A 9,891-nucleotide genomic window follows, 5' to 3' on the forward strand; every position below is an offset into this window, starting at 1 on the left:
GAAAAGTAGATAAAAGCTGGATAATCTCTCTATTAAGTAGTACTCATAGAACATGAGAAAGTGAGAATAAAGAAATGCAACAGAAAATAAATGAAGTGATCAGGACCTGTTATTCAGTTACTTTGAGTTTGAGGGAAGAAGAAGAAACCATGTTTTGAACTGGATAAAAAGTTATATCTGGTGAATCCACACAGAGAAGATCTTGCTGTCTCAGTGCTGGAGGGATTACTTATCATTTACTGATATTTTTAAATGATGCATGTGAAATGTTTGCAACTAGAGCTAACACATGTTACTATGAATTAAGCATATTTTGTGGGTGCTATATTATTGACTTATTGATAACCTTTCTACAATGCCAGTGATATTATTTCCTTTGTAAAATGAGAATGATGAGAACAGGGAAGGACTCAGTAATTTGCTGAGTCACAAACTCAAAAACAACACATCTGGGATTCAAATCCCTGAGTCAAAAGTCGATATGATTTTCCCCATATCATGTTACTTGGCTTAAATGAAGAGAAGCAAAACAGAAGAGGTGAAAGTGGAGATTACTGCCAAAGTGTGTGAATCTAATTAATGGAGAAACTACATTTTGCTCCTCTAGTCTCTGGCAAATAGCTTTGTTGCAATATTGACTAAGAGGTGGAATGTTATTGCTTAAATCTGAAATGCCCTACAAGTACCATGCTTTCAGAGGTAGGGCTTTTAGAAAGTGTTTGGATCATGGTGAGGACAGGGGGGCTTTAAATCGTTTAGGACTTCGTAACTGAATGTGCTGATAGGAAATAGCACCTAGTTGGAGGAGCTGGATCACTGGGGTACACCTTTGGAAGGCATATCACTTGCTCTGGCTCTTGTTTTCTCTCTGCTTCCTGGTTGCTATAGTGTAAACAACTTTCCCTCTAGAGGCCCTTCTGTCATGCTAATTCTTCCCTGGAGGCAGCCAGCTGTGGATTGAACCCTCTGAAACTGACAGCCACATAAATGCCTCCTCTTTTACTTTAGAGGTGTTAGATATTTTGCTCCAGTAATAGGAATAACTAATACTTAAAATTTGTTGTATCAGAGAAGCAGGGTCATTGCTGTGACTGTACTTGACCATGTGTTGGAGGAAGACTTTGAGATCAGTGGATAAAATGAATCTGGAAATGTTTGGAGATGTAGGCTAGAGAAGTCCTAAAATGTTGTAAGGAGACACTGATGGGTGATTCTACCAGGAGTGCAGAAGACCAGGATGCTGACAAACATTAATAACCACATTAATGATGGAAATGAAGACTATCAGGAATTGGAGTAGATACCATTGGCACTACATTCTGGCAAAGAAATTGTTTACATTTTGACCGTATCCTGAGAGTTTGTGGGAATCTGAATTTAAAGATGGCAGACTAAGTAGTCTGGCAGAGGAAATTTCAAGGTAGTTCAATATTCAGGCTGTAGCATTTTTACTCCTAGCAGAGCCAAAAAATGTAACGGTTTTATAACTTAGCCATATAGGAAGCATCTGTAAAGTTGGGACAAGAAGTGTGTAGCTTCTGAAAAGATTAATGCCTTTAAAAAGATGCTAAGCATTTTGCAAAAGAACAACAGAAATATCCCTTAAGGGCATCTCAGGAAGTGGCCAGAGCCTACCCACTGCAGACTCAAGGGCAGCAGTCCCAAACTTTTCATGGCACCAGGGACCTGTTTTGTAGAAGACAATTTTTCCATTACCCAGAGGGAGGTGGGGTGGGGGTTAGGGATGATTCAAGCACATTATATTTATTGTACACTTTTTTCTGCTAGTGCATTATAATATACAATGAAGTGATTATACAACACAAAGTAATGCAGAATCAGTGGGAGCCCTGAGCTTGCTTTCCTGAAACTAGAAGGACCAACCTGGGGGAGATGGGAGATAGTGATAGCTAAAGTACATTATGTCCAGGCTACTTCATAATTTTGTTTTGGTTTCTGTCATGACAGAAAAGTCCGATTTACAGAGACAGGACATTAGAAATGGAAGTGGGCTTTTCAGTGCCTTTCTGGCAATCTCAGTATATCCCACATTGCATTTAATCTAAAACATGTATAGAGATTTGAAGACATCTCAACTATACTTATAAGGCTGCTGTAATTTGTAACCTCAAGTAGTCGTTCCTCTTCTATCATGAACAAACAGAATTTATCTGGGTTATTCACAAATAGATCGCAGATCCATTCCTTCTCACTTTGGAAATTTTTTGTGGCTGGGTAGTAATTCCCAAACTCTTTTGAAAAATTGCAATAGATGATTGTCCATCAGCTGGGAGATAAAAAGCACTAACTCAGTCTCCCTCAAAATTTCTGATAATGTTTGAAGCATGTCAAAATTCCTAATGTTCATTCATCATCTAGATAATTCCAATTTGTCTTTGAATGCAGCCACTTTATCTGTCAATTTGAACATAGTTGTTGTTCTCCCCTTAAGAGATCCAGTTTGTTGAGTAGGTTAAATATGTAACTCAAGGAAGCAAGTTTTGCCACCCATACTGTCAATGAAATACACTACCAGTAGTGACTGTTTTTCTAAAAGAAATCTCTAGAGAAGTTCTCAAAAATTGAAAACTCTGGCTACAGAGCTGTCTTTAGAGAGCACCTCACTGTGTCCTCCTGCAGAGCAGCACAACCATAGTTAAAGGAATGTACAGTAACACCTCAGTTCATGAACACTTCTCTTCACAAACAGTTTGGTTCTTAAACAAAAGTATTTCACAAAATTTTGTTTCCCTTCACAAATTATACATTGGGTGACAAAAACAACCACAGCCATCTCCCCAACACGAACACAAACATGGCCATCTTGCCCCAAATTGTAAAATAAATTAAGTTCACGAAACAAGATACCACTGTACTTTAATGTGGGTGAGAATTTTAATGACACCTTTAAGATGTTCAGTTAGTACTTTTGCCTAACCAGTATTTCTCTGCATGACACAGTGTATAGACTCACATTGAGAAACAACCTTTTGGGACTAAGTAGTGAAAACAGAAAGCCATCCAACCATGGTATCACTTCAAATAACTAATTCAGTTTCTCTGACATGTGATCATTCAAACATTTGAATAGTTCTGCACCTGTGGTGTTGGTTGGCAACAGAACTGCATATAACATACCCCCATGAATGTCCTCCTAAAAAAGTATATCACACAAAATCAAACAACATTGCCTTGTTAACATGAGCAGACTTGTCAAACTTGATTGCATACCACAGTGACCCATTAATCCCTTCTAACAACTGTGCCTTAATATCCTCTGCTGTTTCGTCAATTCATCTAGTTAGGGTGCTGATAAAAGAGAAACATTTGCCACCTTTTGTACTGTAGAGTTTCCCATAAGTTGAAGACAAATGTCCTTAGCACCAAGCAGGACCAACTCTTCACCAATAGTAAAGGAATTCTTAGCATTTGCAATGTGGTTAGTTGTTAAGAATAATACTCTCAATGTAGATATATTTCACGAAGTGATGGCCTTCAATAGTTGCTTGCACTCTTTGTGTTCATGGTTTTTCTTTAGAAAGACTCCAAAAGTGTAGGTTTTTATTAATGTAAGGTGCTTGGTTTCCACGTGGAGAAGAAGTTCTCAAGATTTCATAGATTTTCTGGATAGTCACTTACCACATGTTATACAAAATAGGCTTGGAGAATATGAATCAATATGACAATGAAGCTGTAATTTAAGTAGAACTTTTAGTATTTTCTGTTTTTCCCCCTTTTTCATAAGTATGTGTTTATGATACATGATAAATTAATTCACTGTGGAGAATTGATAATACAGTATACATATTGCATCTTGATCTTTTTTACTTCCTCTTCCCCCTCCCTTCCTCCCATCTCTCCCCAACTCTAGATGCCCTTTCCATCTCCACAAAGTCTCTCTCCATGTATCTTATCATCTACCTTTTAATTTGCTCTGTAAATCATTTGTTCTTTAAAGTTCTCATATAAGAGAAACCTTGAAATATTTAACCTTCTGTATCTCATTTATGTTACTTGGTATTGTCCTTTCAATGCAGCTTTCTTTTTGATAGCAGTCTTTAATTCCTATGCTGTCTCATCATTGGGTCATTCTCCCTTTTCTAAAAAGTTTAACACTGATGCTTGTGTTTTACTATTTGGAAATGGTTAGTTTACAGGCTTACAAAAACTGTGACTGAGATAAGTGCAGTGCAGAAAGAGGTGTAGAGAGAGGTGGTAAATAAAATAAGTGGCAGGCTACTCACAACCTAAAACAAGTGCCAGATTCTGACTTAAAAACTGCCACTAGATGCTGCTGTACTATTGAAGTACATCAACTCAGTTGCTACTATAAACCACATCACCAGATGCAGCTTGCCACTCACTGACAGGGTTTTGATATGAGTCTACAATAAACTGATGTATTATGGTCTCTGTGCAGACAAACCTCTCTGCTAATGCTAATCTGTATTTGTAGCCACTCCCTAGTGCTAACATCATAGCCACAGCTCCACCTCAGATCATTAGGTATTATATTCTCCTAGGAGTATACATCTTAGATACCTTGCGTGTGCAGCTCCAATAGGATTCATAGTCTTCTGAGACTCTAATGCCATTGCTGATCTGAAAAGAGGTAGAGTTCAGGCAGTAATATGAGCAATGAGGAACAACTATAAATAGAAATGAATCTGCTTGATCACCTTGTGCTTACCTCTGCTGTGTGACCCAGTTCCTAACAAACTATAGACTATTGCCAGGGGTTGGAGTCTACTACTCAAGGGTATAAAATGGGAAACCCCTTTGAAAAATTTTGCTTTGGAAAGTGAGCTGTGAGGAATCTTGTTCACTCAGGACCACTGAAGGAAGTACATTCCAGAGTACAGCCATCCAGAAACTCAAATGCCACTGCAGCTATAGTTCACAGGGGTCCTTGCTCCTGCTCAAGCTGGTGGCAACACTGGAGTCATCTACACTATGTAGACATTATAGGCATGCTGAATTTAAGTGTTGTAGGGTCATGGAAGCTTCTACACCGACTTCTGAGGAAGGTCTTAGAGGTCAGGTAATGTGGTGCGACAGAATCAGAGTTTCTGCCAGGACTCCTTATGTGGGTGAGAGTGAAGTCAAAGCTGAGGAGGTGAAGGAGGTTATAAGAGTGAAGTCAAAGCATCTATAAAGACCCCAGGAAGTTGGAGTTGCTAGGAACATGGAACATCTGCAAAGGAAAGTGATAGGCCAGCCAAGCCCAGAGACCATATGGGCTGCAACTGGCAAGGCATTAGAGGTGTGGCTACGAGAGCCATTTGGAGCTCACATCTCTCTAATATATGCCTTGGATTTGGGGCATGGAACTAGAGAATTTAATGTTTGTCTTGCTGGGTTTTGGGCCAAATCCTTTTAATCCCTCTTTTACCCCATTTTGGAATGGAAATTTTTACCTTGTGTTTTTGTATGTTGGACACATTTAACTTTCATTTTTATTTTTATAGGTGCTCCCAACTAAAAATATTCCTTGAGTCTCAGAGGAAACTTAGACTTTAGAGCAATGATGGAACTGTTGAAAATCTGGTGACTCCTGGAGATGAACTAAATATATTCATATAATAAAATGAACATAGAGCCTTTTAGGGGCCATGGTTGGAATGTTAAGTTTCAGATCTAAAATATCTCCTAAAAGTATCATGTGTTCAGAGGTAGAGCTTTTGAAATGGGATTAGCTTCTACACATCTGTAGAAGCTTCCATGACCCTACAACACTTAAATTCAGCATGCCTATAATGTCTACAAAGTGTAGATGACTCCAGTGTTGCCACCAGCTTGAGCAGGAGCAAGGACCCCTGTGAACTATAGCTGCAGTGGCATTTGAGTTTCTGGATGGCTGTACTCTGGAATGTACTTCCTTCAGTGGTACTAAGTGAACAAGATTCCTCACAGCTCACTTTCCAAAGCAAAGGTTTTCAAAGGGGTTTACTCTTTTATATCCTTGAGTAGTAGACTCCTACCCTGGGGCCTTTTGCTTATCAGTGGATTAATCTATTGATGAGTTCATAGCTAAAAGTGCTGTTACCTGGCAGGGCCCTGGTAGAGAAGGTGTTTGCTGAAGTCTGAGAGTGTTCTTCTGGAGAGCCGCCCCACCTTTTTTGCTTCCTGGCTGCAAAGGGGTAAGAAGCTCTATTCTTCCAGGCCCTTCTGTCATGCTGTTTCTGCCTCAACGCTAAACGGCTGTGGACTGAACCCTCTGAAACTCTGAGGCAAATAAACATCTCTGTCTGTGTGTCAGGTATTATATCATAGCAATGGTAAAGTGACTAATACAACTGGGTTCTGATGAAGTCAATATCACAAATAAAATGAAAGAGAAGGCTATGACCCTATAATCATGAGTGAGAAATCTCCTTCCTTTAATTTGTTTAAGTAGTAAAGATTATTTAAAGCCCTAGGAACACTGGCTTTTGCTCTCTCTTCTTTTTTTCACAATCTTTGGAAATATATCTGCTTAGTTTTCACCCTCACAAACACTCACTAAATATTAGCTTTTTGCTTAAGGAAGAACAATTGTGTATAACTCTTACCTGTCATATAACTCTAAATCACTTAAGTGTATGTTGGCTGCATTAACTGTAGCTAATATATCCTGGGAGTACCACAGAGACATATAATGAAATTCAATAAGACAATGTATGTAACAATACTTTGTAAAACATAAAGCATATATACAAATGGCAAGTATCGTTATTCTCCAGAGTGTTCAGATTCCTAGACTCCCCCATATCCTCAATGCTCACAAAATTTCTTCTTAACATTCTGCAACTCAAGACTCATCTCACTTTTTTTTCAGAAGTGATGGGCTTATACTCAAAGGCTAACATGTCACCAAAAGCAAAAATTGGCAGTTAGAATGGTACCAAAAAGTGAATTAATTGCCAAAGGTGAAACATTATAGAGATAAATTATTGATTCCAGGAAAACCTAAAAGACCTGTGAACAAGTTTCCTTACAGCGCTCTTTCCAAAGCAAAGTTTTTCAGAGGGGTTTACTCTTTTGTACCCTTGAGTAGTAGACTCCAACCCTGGGGCCTTTTGCTTATGAGTGGATTAATCTATTGATGAGTTCATAGCTAAAAGCGCTGGTACCTGGCAGGGCCCAGGTAATTCATTTATAATACTGAACTATCACATTTCAGTCTTACATGCACATATTTTTAGATTCTAATAACTTTGTGATGTGGATATACCTTATAATTAATGTGATTAATGAAGCTATGGTACTCCACAGAACAAACCCAGCTCCCTACCTGCTTTTGTACATCTCCGGATCTAAATCTGTTTTCCTTGTTTTTAAAAGATTAAAACAATTCAGAAGAAAAATAATGCTTCTTAACATACAGTAATTTGTGTGAAACTCAATTTTCAGGGTCCAAAAGTAAAACTGTATTCAAATGTAGCCATGCTCATTTGCTTATGTATTGTCTTGTGCCTGTTTTCTTGCCACCACAGCAGAATTCCATAGTTGTAGCAGGGACTTGATGAACTTTAAGGTCTAAAATATCTAGCCATTCCAGAAAATAGGGTCTTGGTCATGCTAGGCAAGTGCTCTACCACTGAGCTACATCCCCAGGCTTACTGATTCTTAATATAATTTATCTTATTTTAATGTTATCTTTCATAATAGCCTTATTATACTTCTCCAGAGAAACAGAAATAATAAGATACACACACTATTAGGAGGAATTGGCTCACACAATTGTGGAAGATATGAAAGTCCCAGCATCTGCTCTCTTTAAACTGTAGACAAGGGAATGTTTATGGTATAGTGTAGTACAAGTCCAAAGGCCTGAGAACCTTGGGAGTCAATAATATATGAGTCATTCTGAAGACAAAAGCCAAAGCTCAAACGGTCAGGGAGAGTAAATTTATTCTTTCTCTACCTCTTTGTTCTAGTCAGGCCCTCAACAGATTAGATGATACCCCACTTAGACTGGGGAGGCAGTCAGCTTTACTGAATTTACCAATTCAATTTAAATGTTAACCTTTTTGAAAATCACCCTATAGGACTCATTATAATGTTTAGATGAATACCTGGGCATCCTATGATCTCATCCACGTGAAAGTATCCATCACACTGGTAAATATGAAAATGGTATACTTTATTTTTTATTTCAGGTGCACACATGTGTAGTACACAGTGATTATGTTCACTGTGGTGTGTGTAACACGTCATAGCTCTTTTCTCATCACCACCCCTTCCCATCCTCTGATCGCTTGGTCCCATTTCCCTTAGAAGTACGTCAAGCTATAAAAATGGTATATTTTATAACTGATGATCATTGTGTACTTTATAGCAGCCAATGCAATGCGGCCTATTCTCAAGGCTAGCACTTTTGCTGAAAGTTAATCTTTCTTTTATTCAGAGGATAGCACTAGATTGTTTGCTCATATGAGGAAATTAATTTAAAAAAGACCTTTTTAAATTCAATCATCAGCCTTCTTAAACCTAAATTATTACAGCAATAATAATATTTTAATTTATCACAGTATAGTAGTTTATTTCCTTTGTTTCAGGTCCTTATATTCATTCCAATTCATATATACATATATATGATACTCACTTAAATGCATATATATATATACCTATATATCTATATATACACATATTACAGTGGAAAAATTGACTTTCATAATGAGATGTAGTCTTGAATTCCAGTCTCATCCTTGATGAGCATAATGACTAACAAAGTAACTTTTTTTGAGCCTCACTTCTTTCCCCTACAACATGGAAAAATTTCAAAGAGTTTCTCAGAGATGAAATGAGGTATATGGCGTAATATGTAGGAAATGAGGCATATAGGATAATATATAGGAAATTGCCTATCATAACACCTCTTTTACATTTGAGATCCAATTTACATTTGTTTTCTATCTTGATACCCCCAAATTCATTTCTAATTTGAATTAATTTTTAATGAATTCTTAATATTCCATCCAGTATGACTAATTTATTCCTGTATTATTAAAAATTTATATTATCAAAAATAATTTGTTAGCAAATAAGAAGACTTCAATACCAGTAAAGAAAGACATAATCTCCCACAGGGAATCTTTGTGTGTTTAAGAGAGTCTGTGGTCAGGCTCCTACAAGGTATCAACAATTTGTCTTCACTGGTAACTCTTTAAAATGAGTGCTTTATATGTGTGGTTGAAGAATAATCTTCATAAAGTCCAAATTAGCAATAGGGAATCAATGTGCATAGTGAATTTTTTCAGATTTTCTAGTCCTAAATGGTGACAGTGGATCCGGGAGGATAAAAGGATATTTTATGAAAGAAGTCTCACCTAAGAAACTCATGTCTACAAGGGGCCCTGGAATGTAGAGAAGACTGTGAATTACAAGCTTGGCATGTAAATTAAACCATACTAACCCAGGCTGCTTTACCTACTTACCCAAGAGAACAAAAAAATGTTCTTATTAAATGAGGACCCAAGTCACCCTTACGTTGGACGATACTCTCTGATTACAGCAGGAGAACGGGAGGTATCTGCCTGTACCGATTGCCAAAGACAGCCTCCTGAACAGTCCCAGCTTCAAGGCAGACCCTTCAGAGGGTCATGATGCCCCAGGATTTCCCTCTTTATTATTGGCTTCCTCTTCTCAACTCTCTTTCTTCCGGTTTAGAGTGACTTCAGGGTTTCTGGGCACTTTCCTTCTCTGGCTGAGATTAGGACAAGCTCTGGGAAGCCTCTGACTGGCTGTTTTACATCACATTCTCATTTCCCAGAATAATCTGCAGGTAAGGAGGTGAGATTTTGTGACTGACTCAACCCCGTGATTGTTGCTAACCAAGCAATGCAGCTGTCCAGCTCCCATCCGGATCTCATGTCTGGCAAAGGGGTGGGGGGGCAACTGAGGGAGAAA

This window comes from Chinchilla lanigera, unplaced genomic scaffold (assembly GCF_000276665.1).
Source record: "Chinchilla lanigera isolate Chin_1 unplaced genomic scaffold, ChiLan1.0 scaffold00035, whole genome shotgun sequence".
Lineage (NCBI taxonomy): Eukaryota > Metazoa > Chordata > Mammalia > Rodentia > Chinchillidae > Chinchilla > Chinchilla lanigera.